This window comes from Falco cherrug, chromosome 12 (genome assembly GCF_023634085.1).
Source record: "Falco cherrug isolate bFalChe1 chromosome 12, bFalChe1.pri, whole genome shotgun sequence".
In the NCBI taxonomy this organism is placed as follows: Eukaryota; Metazoa; Chordata; class Aves; order Falconiformes; family Falconidae; genus Falco; species Falco cherrug.
Genome location: NC_073708.1, coordinates 16,858,153 through 16,871,549, shown reverse-complemented (window position 1 = coordinate 16,871,549; position 13,397 = coordinate 16,858,153). Strand labels below are relative to the sequence as shown.

General features: G+C 42.5%; 1 protein-coding gene across 3 annotated transcripts in view; it reads right to left on the bottom strand.

The window, feature by feature from the left end:
* Positions 1-12,905, bottom strand: part of TGFBR3 (transforming growth factor beta receptor 3) — a 121,365-nt gene extending 108,460 nt beyond the window's left edge. Inside the window, exons 1-2 of one of the 3 annotated variants that reach the window (XM_055724573.1) lie at positions 12,716-12,903; positions 11,957-12,051 (exon numbers count right to left, since the gene is read on the bottom strand). The gene's annotated coding sequence lies outside the window, so the exon portion shown is untranslated. Of the gene's footprint in view, positions 1-11,956; positions 12,052-12,715 lie in introns of all 3 variants that reach the window. The other 2 variants (XM_055724574.1, XM_055724571.1) reach the window with 2 other exon arrangements.
* Positions 12,906-13,397: the final 492 nt, after the last annotated feature.

Below are 13,397 nucleotides of genomic sequence, written 5' to 3'. Positions count from 1 at the left end.
CCTACTTACATATCATTCAGGTAACAACATCAGGTCTGTGTAACTTTGCTTATTCCATCTTAGAACATACCACTGTTACTGAGGTTGAATGCTTTGTCACTTGCAGGTTCTCTAGCACAACCTATTCCTTCCATTGCTTACTAGGATCAATACATTTTAAAAAATGATAGGTGAGGCTACTACCACACAACATGACCCAAGTAACGACACTCTGCAAGGAATTTCTATCATTAATAGCAAGACAAACAACACAGCCTCATAAAGCAGCAATAGTCCACCCTAAAACCCCAAATAAGCATGATTTACCCAAAGATTTCTTTCATGACATTTTGTAGAAGATGGGTTTGTCTTCAAGAAAAAAAGAAGTTCAGGAGAAGGATGAATGCACACACACAAAACCAATGCTAGAGACAGCTCAAAACAAGAAAAGCTCAGAAAATGATAGCTTCCTCGGGCAATTTACAAGGCTTGTGAAAATTACTCATCCTGGACCTACTGGAACCATCAGTGAGTTCCTAGATACCTCTCATCTCCCCCTAGAGTGTAAGGTTATATAGCTAAACCCTCAAATCCATGAGGGATACTGAACTTTGTGGCAAATTAAGACCAGCCTTTATTAAACAGAAATAATAAATTGTTGACAAGGGTTGGATAATCCTTTAACACATAAGTTTTTAAACACAGAAATCCAAATCAAACAGGTTTAATGCCAAAATGGCAAGCCATATGGAATTTATGACAGATATTGAACATCATTTGGGAAGTCAAATGGAAGCTGGAATAATTTGTTGCTAATTTTCTAGATGAAAAGAAACCTAAATCTACTCAGTGAGAGTATTTGGTTGCTAACTCAATTTTTAAATACTGCCAGAAAGAAAAATGATCCAGTACAGCAAATCATGAGGTTTCTAGCCAGTCTTAGCTATAAAAGACCATCATAATGTCCTGCAAGATGTCATATGTGCAAACAGGCAATGAATAAGCATTCTGAAACTTGATTTACTGATGTATTGCCATTTCAACAACAACGAACAAAAGAGAAACCAAAAAAAGAGCAACTATGGCACATATGCTCAGTAATATATTAAATAGGAAAACGGAAGACATTACTTAGATCACTCCTCCATCAGCACAAGCATCTCACTCTTCAGTGACATTTTTATAAGGCACAGGGTTGTGCAGAAATAGGAAGCACAAGAACAGAACTGGGGACAAAGCAATGCTGCTGAGAGCAGGTGGGAATCCCATTCTGTGCTGACTACCTAAGTATGTTAAAAGGCCAAGTTTTGACTCAACTTTGATTTTTGAATGATTTAAAAGGGAGAGAGAATATATACATTTCCATTTGTACGTAAAATCGAATTCCTACTGCAACCCACTGACCAATAACATTTGAAAGGTGTACCTCTGAGCAGGCAGTATACAATCAAAAAGCCCTAGGATCCTGCTCCGATTCTGCCGTCTTGCTAAGGGTGAACAGTGGAGACTTAAATGAAAGACAGGAAGAGCTTTCTAAGGAAAGAGCTCACTTGCTTGAAGATATGCATTCACAAACTTAAAAAGGAGGGCAAATTTCAAACCTTGAAAAACACCACAAAAGGGTGACAAACTGACAGTGAGTTTCATGAATTTAGGATGGATGATATCCGAACTGCCAGCTACACAGCAGAAATTCAAGTCAAAAAGCACAGACAAAAATACTACTAAAATTCATTTAAGAATAAACTACTAAGCAGGATGTGTGTCAGTATTTTTGAAAATCTGATCATCCTCACCTGTGATGTAAGTCAGCTATGAAGCTGCTATTACCTGACCATCTGAGAGTACCGAAGAGAAATGAATAAGAAAATAGGTGATAAAAATTCAGCTGGGGTACAAAACATGCCAGATTTTGCTCCAGTGTGAAACCTGCAAACTAGGAAAATTTGAGGCTGTCCACAGAACAAGGGGACATTTTCTTTGCAAAAAGGGAAGAAAGCTTTGCAAAGGGATTGGGAACCTAAAGCATTTATCCAAGAAGTAAACACAACTACTAGTCAATTTGAGATTCAAAAGAAATTTCCGAGAGAATCATCTTTTCCTTTGGGGTATATCTGGGTAGCTATTTTTGTAACTGATGTCACGAAAGGGCATACTAGAAGTATAACCAAAAAAATCCCAACAAGGAAGCAAAGATGATATGAGATCTTTGGGTTTACTAAACACACTGTTTTCATGCCAATGCTTTACACTGCTACAAGCTGTGAGAAAGGCTGGCAAAGGAGGGCATCTGCTGCCAGAGCCACTGAAGATCGACTAAGAAGCACAGTCTGCTGGGGTCATTTTTGCTGAGTTTGCCGTCATAAAGGCTACTGGTCTTGACAAAAGTGAGAGTCTAAAGAGCACAAAAGAGCCTGTTGCATTGAGAAGTATCATTTTGCAGATGCAATGAGGAATGCATGCTACCAGGAATATCAGGAAGAATCTTACTACTACTAGATTTTATTAGGTTTCAAAGACAATTGGGAGAGTAGAAGGGGGGAAACACATTTTGAAGTACACGAGGACAAGAGGAGGAAGTATGAGGTTTTAATTTGATTTAGAGTAGGAGCTTCTAATGTCCATGAGAATTTCAATGCCTAAAGCTTAGTTAGAAACCAGTGAAAAATACGATGCTTTTGGAGAACACTGGGATGCACTGAGCGGCCTGCGAGCATGGCCAGCCACAGGACAGACCTCATTGCTACTGTAAGTGTTAGTAAACAACAAACGCTCTTTAACTCAATGGTATTTAAAAGAATCTGACTTTGTTAGAGCCAGCAGGAGTAAGCACAAAACCCACACCACTTCCGTACACTACTGTTACCTTTCATTAATCAAAATATTTCTTCTTTGTAAAAATCTACTACTCGTCTTCCTCAGAATTCTAGTCTTCTGTGGAATTTTTTTAGAGCTATCCTTTGAACTAAAAAGTCAACTTTAATACTACAACATGACTAAAGAACTCAGAAGTTAGAAGCATGCTGCTTACTCTTGGAAAAAGAAAAAAAACACCACACTTTTCCACTAAAGAATTCCCAGCCCTCACTGACAGGGGCTACTAGGACGTAAGGCTCTGCGGTCTATGGATGGCTTGCCACTAAGAAATCACATTCTGCCCTGTTCTGCCACCAGCAGAAAGGTATCCATCCCCACGCCTGCTTACTGCTCTCCAAAAAGGGGACAGGACTCTGTTCTACAGTGCCTGAAGAACTACAAATGAAAATGACCGAGGATTAAGCTGTCTCCAGAGCATCTGAGCACCTTTCTAGTCAGTCTGTTTCTGTACTTCTAGCAAAATACCTATTATATACTATTCTTGAGATCAGTGGTCATCTTAGTTTCACTTTTTTCCCACTGTTATTCTCCTTGTAAATTTACTTTTGCCTGCTTTTTCAAAGCTTCTCTGCACAGCCCAACCTAGCAGCATACACACCTGCAGGTGGCTACAGCCACAGATTTGGGGGTTGTTTCTGTTTCCTATTAAAGGCTTCTGTAGCACAGGAATTTGCCACATTTATTGCTGAATTGAGTTCTTATTGCTTTATTTTCCCCTTTTATTTCTGTTCCCTTAAGCCTTTTCCCCAATAGTCACCATCTGTTTCTTTAATCACCACCTACCTTTCCCATACAAGCTCTTCCCTTCCCTTAACTCTGCCCTCCTCGTTGTCTAACCTTTTCCTTCCCTGCCTGAAGAATAACTTCCACTTCCTCTCCTCCTTATCAACACGGGCTCTGGTAATTCCCTCCTCTTTCCATGCATGGTGCCAGAGGTTGCACAGCTCTCTACAACACTGCTAGCAAACACTTCTCTAACAAAGTGAGCCAAAAATCCTCCTCCTCTAAGTCACATCACAAGTCGCACCAAAGTGAATGGGGATACTTGAGTGAACCCAGCAGGATCTGTCCCTTTGTGTTGTTTTGCCATAGCAACGTGAACCCAAGTTTCTAGGCCATCCAAGGCGGCCTTCACAGCCAAAGCTTTTTCACTTTGTGTTTGTTTGTTTTACGCATGGCAACCATTTAACTTACTTAACCAGTTTTTCTCCCATTTGTTATGTGGGTTCCCTATGCAAATGCAATGAATACATGCCTTCCATGTGTAAGTAAAAAGGCAGTAATTTGTAATCAACTACACCCAAGCTCAACTTCAAAAAAAATAATAAATCACAAATGGTTAACTACAAAGGCAGTTCTATCAACTTAGGAATAGAACAGTTTTTGAAAGAATTTATTATATAACCCTACTCCTATTAAATATGCATTTTAGCAGATTTCTTTTTTATCAGATGACATTGATCCTCTGTCAATTCTGCGTGATTTATACACTAACAGGTCGAAAAGTTGACTAATAGGGTTAGCAAATATTAACAGAGAATTGAAAATGTGTACATATTTTTTTAATGTCTATGTCCAAGACATGCACATGAAGTTCCACTGCTCAGAATGCAAAACAGTAACTTATTCATATCCTATTAAGGGGACAGATTCTGTTTTAGAAACAACAAAGTGGTTTCATTTTGAAGGAATATATGAATAGTAATAAAACTAAAAATCCTGACATATCAAAAGCCCAGGGAAAAAGTAACTCTGATGTCCTGCAGTTCACATGCTGCTGTGCTTGTAATGGGACATTTCAACAAGTCACAGTTAAAGGCTATGGGAACTGGACAAGTGCCAAGGGAAGATGTTTTATGCCATTTAGCAATTGTGCCCGTCTATTCCATGTGACTTTTGTTTTAACATTTTGTTTATTTATTTTCTTATTAATGTATTACAATGTAGCCTGCCAAATTACAGGAAGCCACAAAATATACACAAGTGAGTCCATAAAAGATGTGAAACCGTTCCACCTTTTTAGTACTAAGGTTGGTTTTGTTACCTGGTACGTATTTTGCCCACAGGTGGCATGAAGCTCTGGTTTGGGTGAGGTTGTCTATTCTCAGTGTCATTTCATAACAAACTTTCCCTTCAGCTTTGCAACATCTTTTTTTTTTTTTTTTTTTTTTTTTAAAATCACCTGACTCAAATTGCTGTGAGTTTAGATCAGAAAAATAAAGTCATGACACCAGACACTGTGGAAGTTTCAGCTGAATAATCATTGCACAACGTAGCACAAAAGTAAGACAGGATAAAAATCATTCTGTTAAATGTTCCCAGGACTTCCCTTCCCCCAAACACAGGGAGGTATGCCGCTGAATCTTCATAGGCTGAGGGGCAAGGTTTTGCTTACCAAGTATAAACAAGAGAATAGACTCTTACAGGATCAGGATGTAGGAGGGTTTCAATAGGAGGAAGGGAAGGAAATGCATTCGGGAGTGTTTTAGTGGAAGGAGTACACAACTCTTCCAGGACGAGGCTGGAACAGCGTCCTTTTTGACAACAGCAGAAATTCCTAGAGATTAGCGCATCTCTACATTAGGAAGCACACATGGAACTGAAGACAGAGTTTAACAAGACCAACACCCTACATTTAACTTGAGTACCAAATCAGAACTCTGCTTGAATGTAGAGCCCTTGGGGACGTGCTACATCAGAGCACCTCTAAAAGGAGCAGAGAAAACAAGGTGTTGGGATGCTGTACAGCTCTTGTACTGTAACGGCTCAAGTAATCTGCAATCTAGTCCTACCTTCAGCCGTCTATTTTCTGGCCAACTCACAGTCAGCCTATACTTCTACAAGCAAAAAAGTGGTAACAGGACCTCAACATGGCCACAGCAGCTCCCCCCTAACGCCTGCCTACAAAGACACCACTACTTCAGGCAATTCTGCTTCCCATCTTCTAACTAGAATATGGATGAAAAATCTGACTGCTCTTGTCAGGGAACACCAGTGGTACAATTATATGCCATCTTCCAGATGAACATTCTGGTTGCAGGAGGAGGTAAAAAGCAGAGGCTTCTAGAAACGTACATAATACATAAAGGCTGGGTTAAAGTTTCCATGGCAGCCTAAGAAATCTCTAAGTCTCAAATCTACATTTAAATAAAACTCAGGTTCCAAATGAACTGAGCCAGTAATATCTCACCACAACTAGGACCTGGCTCATTTTTTAATTGGGACTTGCTGCTTCTGAAAAGTTTACCCTGAAACAAGAACATTTCTAGGGCATAGGAATCTCCAGGCTGAACAAGAAGATCATAAACTGCATTAAACAAATCTCTACAACCTTTCCTCCTCATAGTTAAAGTTCTTTGGCCTAATTACTTACTTTTTTATGGTTTCTAATTTGAAACAGAATAGGTTTCCTGGCACTGGGCTATCTCACTCTTCACAAACACAGTAGCAGCCAACAACCTCACACACATTTCATTTATCTTAAGTTTTACTTGGCTCAGTTTCTAATTGCACACCTAAACTGAGCAGATAAAAGCTCTAATGTATCTATCAAGACAGATATAACCCTAGGGAAGGTATCTCCTTGTGGAGAACAAGCCATAGCAGAATGGAAAGTTACCAACAACTAACTCAGCAAGGCTTCTTCCACTCAGGGTAGAAGATTTCAGCAAATTGTTCTGTAATGAATGCCTGATGCTGTTATTCTTTCAAGACTGAACTACAAAACCTTAGAACTGTATCTAGAAACTGTATTCTAGCTGGAACCTTCCTACCAGGAAAAAAGCTAAATAAATCTCTTTCGGATTTAAATGACCTCTATATATTTAGAAAAGTAGTTTTAAAACTAGGATCTACAAATACCCAAAATTCTGTGGGTTAATTGTGTGAAACCCACAAGGAGTAATAATGAAAAGCAAGACTTGGTATTAAGCACAAATTTGCTATATAAGGATGCCATCCTCTTGTGGTGGGCAGGGCGGGATGTCAGCAAATTGCACAGGGTTGAAAACCAGCATTTCCCATTACAGAGTAATTGGAAAAGGTGATAAAAATCAGCCCTCCCCACTGCCACTGGCCCTAAGATTCTACAAGATGTAAATTAACACGTTAAAATATTAACTACTAAGTACTTTAAAAGTTAGCCATATGCATTATCAAAACACATTTGGGGGGGGGGGAATAAAAAACAACACAACTCAACCAAACTAAAAGAAGCACGTATTGAATTTTGCTCTCTCGAATAAGGCATACTCTAGAAAGCAGGTAGATTAATAGATTATTTCTTCAGGTTGCTAAACAAGAACTCAAACACATTTATCAAAACTGAGCTGTTAGCCACTAAATTTTCAGATGCACAAATGTAAGATAGGAACTTCTCCCACATAAATAGGGAAGACCTTACAATGCCACATGGTTATTAAAAGAATGAGTCAAAAGGAGCTTCCCTTCATGTAGGGGTAATCTACCCTCTCCCTAATTGTCTCCCAAATAAGCAGTGTAATTTATGTGGCTGGCAGAGAAACACGTTCAGGTTGAGGCAAAACATTTTTCATAAAAATTATAATTTATAAGCACTGCAATAAAGGTTTGTTTTAATGAAGATACACATCACTGGCATGTTCCACTCAGAATGGAGATACACTCCCATATAATTTTTACCATACAGAATTTCCTGCCTTCTTTTATTTTATGTTAAATGTATACATGGAGACTGTAAAAAGCACTGAACAGAAGCTTAGGGAGATGGAAGGCCACAATAAATTCCTACAGTCATATAAATAATTTGTGCATCTCATATGCTAGAAGGAAATCACTAAACCTCACCACTGGAGTGAACCAAATCACCAGACCTACAAGTATTCAGAAACACCAGTCATTTCAAACACCAGAGGGAAGAACTACTCCATCACATAACATAAGCTGTATACACTGGAGGAGTGACTTGGTCCATTAATGCAATAGCCTTAATATAACAAAAGATCTATCTTTTCGAATACCACAATAGTTTTTTTGTAAATCAGAACAGAATTTTGCTTCGCTCAAATCATCATCACAAACAAAATACTACATTAGTGATAAAATACTACCGTAGTTCTCAATCACATTGTGCCAAATACAGCTACGGTCTAAAAAATCACATCTATAAATCTAAGACAAAAGAAGGCATACTGGTCTTCAATCCACCTCCAGTTTCTTGGCAAAGAAACACATGTATTCAGCAGATCTACACTATCCAGTAAGCTCACTGGATGCTTTGGGATTTTTTTTTATTGTCCCTGACTCGCACAATGAACCTACACTGATTTCCAACAGAAAATGGCTATGCTTACAAAGGAGATCAGAGTATAAGTGAATCGCCATTCCTTTGCAGAATCATTACCAATACCTCATGTATCGCAGTCCCTGTTGCCTTCTGTGCAGAAAAACAACCTGTCTGTATTAGTTCTATAATTAACCTGTTTCAGAGCCAAGACCTCTAGATAAGCTATTCTCCTGCAATCTAAACACATCTCTTGGAAGGTCACAGCAAAACTTCATTTAAAAGAGAGGCCCTTTCCAGCTGACTCCCAAAATCTTAACTGTTGCAACAGGAAAAAAAAAAAAAAAGAAAAGAAAAAAAAAGGGGGGGAAAAAATCTGAACTTGGCCAACTAGTGTATTGGAATTCGACTATTAAAGAGAAGTGCTAAATATAACAAAATTAACTTTGTTAACAATAAACAGGTATCGCTCATTTTCAAGTATTATTCACAGAATGTATATGAAATAATGATTTTCACATTTTCCTCAATAAATCCATTTATTTCATTATAAATACATCATAAACTAGCATATGTGGCCAGACATAATTATTTGTAAGCAGAACAATTCAACAATATAACACTTACAACGCAATATATAAAATGCTGTCTGCTGAACTTGACAAATCTGACTGCTTAGATACTTAAGGTCGTAAAGGATGTTCTTTAAAAAAAGATAAAATATCTGTTTTGCCAGAGTGGAAATAAAAAATACGGGATTTATACTAAATAGTAGCTTTAAAGTCCCTCTTTTGGTGATTTCTAGAGCTGTGTAAATCTGTTTCATTTTGGCTACCACAGAGTTAATTGTTGCTGTAATAGCGCAAGAAATGCTGCTCTATTGGATGACTGCCAGCACATAAAAATGCGAATCCACAGTTATGGATAAAGCAATTCCAATTGCACTACTTCTTTGCTAGTAGGTTTTAAGGCAAAACATGCTTCTATTCATGAAGTGGCTAAAAACTAGCATACCACTGTTAATGACCACAAATATTAATGCTATAGAAGTAATGCCTATTTATAATACACAAATATTTTGTGGAACTAGATCAAAAGTAATGTGACTGCAAAGATATTTGCAATCTGTATCCCACAGAGGACTTTCTGAGATCTACATAAATCACTCAAGACTTGGTAATTCATGTCTTAAATGTCAACAGAATGTTATTGGAGATCTCAAACAAAAGAATTTTAAAACAGGTCAGGCAAAACTTTAGTGTTATTTTCAAAAAAAAATAAATTAAAACAGAGATCATACTTTGACTTTACAAACTATGTACTTCAGCATCTCAGAGTAAGTTTTGCGATTCCACAAAAACAATGGAAGAGGGAGATCATCAACAGAAATTAACATCCATCTTTTTGTACTTTCAGTATCTGGCAACGTCAGACAACGCTCTCAGGGAAGAAAGCACAGCTATTGGAATATGCTTATACCTTGTCACTGACACAATGGGAAAAAAACTCATTTAATACCTCGTATGCAGTAAGTGCCATTCCAGAACCAGAGGAGCTGACATCTCTTCCTCTAAACCTGACCTGGGACTCTCAATTTCAATTGAACTGTATTTTGTCTCCACTTGCTCTAAGACCTAATGCTAGGATAATAAGCAATTATTATCACTCACAAGTAGCAAATCCATGGCAAATGCTCCCGAGCATGTTTTTACCCCACCATCAGTGAAAGACAGCTTCACCCCAAGTATAAGCAGCAAGGTAACTCACACTTACTGCAAGGTAAGAGCCTGTTCCTTGGCTCTTACCGGGGAATAGCTGACATGCTGCAAATTCCCATTCTTCACTTGGCATTCAGCAATCTGTCTGTATACCCATAACCTCAAGGATTTGCCATTTGGCTGCATCAGACTTGACAGACTAGAAAGCAATACCAATCAATGCAAGTCATCCAGATAACCTTCTTTGGCAAAAGCCTTTACATCTTTTGTGCCAGGAATGCTGAATTTAATCAATTGTTTCGCCAATACAAATCAAAAAAGAAAAATCATTATCGATCTGTGCCGGGAGTGTCAGTTGACCTTTACAAAAATAAGCCAGTAATAACTTCTTAAAACCTAAGAGAATATCTAAAAATATTCTCTCTTATGGAAACCCTAAATACTAGGAATAGTTTCTTGTGAGAATACAACTTTTTTGCAACTCAACTTTAGCTCTCAAGATTTCCATATACAATCATAAACATGATACAGTAATAGTTTTACTGTGAAAATATTCTGTCTAGCTCATCATCTCAAACTTTACAGGATAACTCAAAATATCATTTCTTGGGTTTAATTAATTCACCTCAAACATCTTCAAAGAGAAATTTCACTTACATAAACTTCCAGTGTTTTTTCAACTTCTGTTCTGGCTAATATGACAAAAATTCCATTCAGAAGAGTGGCAGACATGCCTGCTAGAGCAAACTAACACAGAAGCGTTTAAAAATAATGTGTTTATTCCAGCGTATGGTTGTGGGGATTTTTTCAGGTAAACTGACTTTCATCTTCTAAAGAAATACTATCAAAAGTACAGGCCCAAAGTTTTAACAAATTGCAACTATGGGAAGGAGGGAGGGAGGGAGGGAGGCTTCATAGACAGAAAGTTTTGTGTTCCCCCTGCTGGCTTAGCAATTAACTTCAAAACACTGATCCCAGAGGTAGGCATCAGGATGCTAGGGCATTAAAAGATGTTTTGCACACCAGAGAACAAAAATTGAAACTTACTTTTTTAAAAGAAATCACATTCATGGTAGACATCATTTACATACTCTGACTATATGAGGCCCCGAACACACAAAAGGTGCATCAGAATTAATGACTGAACAAGACTTCCCCAGAGAGAGAAAGCACAGTAGAAGAGAAAAATTTGAAGTGTCACTTTAAACTTAACAAGGTTGGACTACAGCAAACAATTGGGGGAAGCAAGTTTCAGAGTAAAGGGCTCTTCACTGAAGGAAGCCAACAACCTGCCCCCCCGCCCCCCTGTCCCTCCCTTCCTCCCCCAGCCAGCCAGGAACACTGAGCACCAGCTGCAGCAGCTGGTGTCGGCCCGGGTCTGCACCCTCACCAGAGCAGCTCCTCCACAGCTAGGATTCAAGCCCTGTAAGCTTTCAAGGGTTAAACTAGAGCTCTTCAAATGAATAGGCATCTTCCACTAACATTTTGCTAACGCTCTTGTTGGAAATACTTCAACAGGACACCTGTACAGTGCTAGTTACAGCCCAGCTACCAATTCATGTTGTCCCTGGCATCCACGGAAAAAACCATGAACTGTAAGGGAAATGGAATATTCCTAGAAAGAAGTGATAAACAGCCTTTGGAAGAAGTTGTATTTATGCATGTAGTTTTTTTAAAGTCTTCCACGTGTGAGAATATGATAGCAACAGTGCTCCAGGTCACCATAAGCTGAACCTAACTGGCCCCACAATTAGAGCAGGCAGCTCTCTCACTTTGGCTTTTCTCCCCAGAGGGGGTCTGATACCAGCCTGTGTGGCCTCACCCAAAAAAACCTCTACAGAAATACTTAGTTTGGTATAAATACCGACTCAACCAGGAAAATTTCCTTCTTCGAACAAAACCATGGCGCTCGTTCATCCAAGCTTCTCTCTAACTGGTTACAAACCCTATCAAGAGGTTCCTGTTAAAACTGAACTGTGCTGATGGTCATGTGCTTGAGAAGAAAATAATAAATTATCATAATCAAGTTATAACAGCTACAGCTTGATAGAACTGAGTTAAGTAGATTTACACCTGGTTACATCTGCAAGCGGAAAAGGTGTCAGCACGCATGCTGCTATACCTGAAGTCCTTTCTTGGGAAAAAGACAAGAAGGATCGTCTCCCGTACTGCTTGACTGCAATGACGGTAACATAGGAATTACAAGCACATCTGAAACTGGGTAAAGTTGAAAAGTTACTTAATTTACATCTGACTTTAACGGCATATCATTGTTATTGCTAGGAGAGATGTGCTCAGGAAGCTGCAGGGAATCTGCTCCAGCCCATCCCCTGCAGAAGACACCACGGTGAAGCCCCCAGGTCAGCACCTCCTCAGTGAAACTCCGAAGCGACACGACACGACGCTGGCCTTCGCATTCTCCTCACATGCACCGACTTTACACCGGGCTCGTAGCCACGGAGCTCCCAGCTGGCCTCGCTAAGGGTGCGATGTCCCCGGGGGGGGCACAGCGGCATCAGCACGGGCACGGGACTCCCCTCGGTGCCAGCGAGCTGCCGGCCCTGCACGCACAGACCTGCCCGACGCAACCGGCCTTCGCTAGGACACCTGCGGCCCGCCGGGGCGGCCCACCCCGCGGCCCCCGCCCCGCTCCCCCACGGCGCTGCCCGTGCGCACGGTCCGCGGGGGCGCCCCGTCCCCCAGCAGGTCCCGCACCCCCATCCCAGCCCGGCAGCCGCCCCCGCCCAGCCCCGCGCAGGGTGACGCGTCCCGGGGCGCACACCCCGCGTCCGCACCGACGGCCGCCGCATCGCTGCGGGGCGCCCGGCCCGGGCTACCCCCGCCGACGGGACGGGAGGGGGGGCGCGGCCGCCGAACCCACCTGGCAGCGGGTCCGTCCACGCCGCGTCCCGCGGGGGCAGGCGCGCAGCAGCGCGGCTACGCCATGTGCAGCGCGGCGGCGGCCGGCAGAGAACGGGACGGACGGACGGGAGGGGAGGGCAGCCCTCGCCCAGGCCGCCCAGCGCCGGCCACTGCCGCCCGGCCCGCCGCGCGCGGGAGGAGGCGGCGGGAGGCGGAGGAGGCGCGCGGCCGCCCGCCCGGCCCCCAGCCCGCCAGTAACCCCATGGCGCGCGCGGGGCGGGGCGGAGCGGGCGGGGCCGCGCCGCCATTGGGCGCGGGGCGGGGCTGGCGCCGTGACGGGCAGCCGCCCGCGCCCGCCTCCGCCCTTCGCGCCCGCCGCCGCCGAGCGCGCGGCCCGCGCCCCGCGCGCCCCCGGGCGGCACCTGAGCCCCGGGGCCCCGCGGCTGCCGGCCCGGTCACAGGCACGGACCGGCCGCGCCCCCACCCCTCACCCCCGCGAGTCGGGCGAGGGGGCGCACCGGCGGCAGAGCCCGCGCCCCGCGGCTGGGGCGGCCACGGCCTCGCGTTACCTGCGTTAAGGGCTGCGTCCAGCAGCGGGCACTTCACGCCGGTAACCGCACTGCACCGGGCGCTACCTGCCGGAGGCGCCACGGACCGCGGCCCCGCACGGGGAGGCGCGGCCCCACCGCGGGCAGCACCTG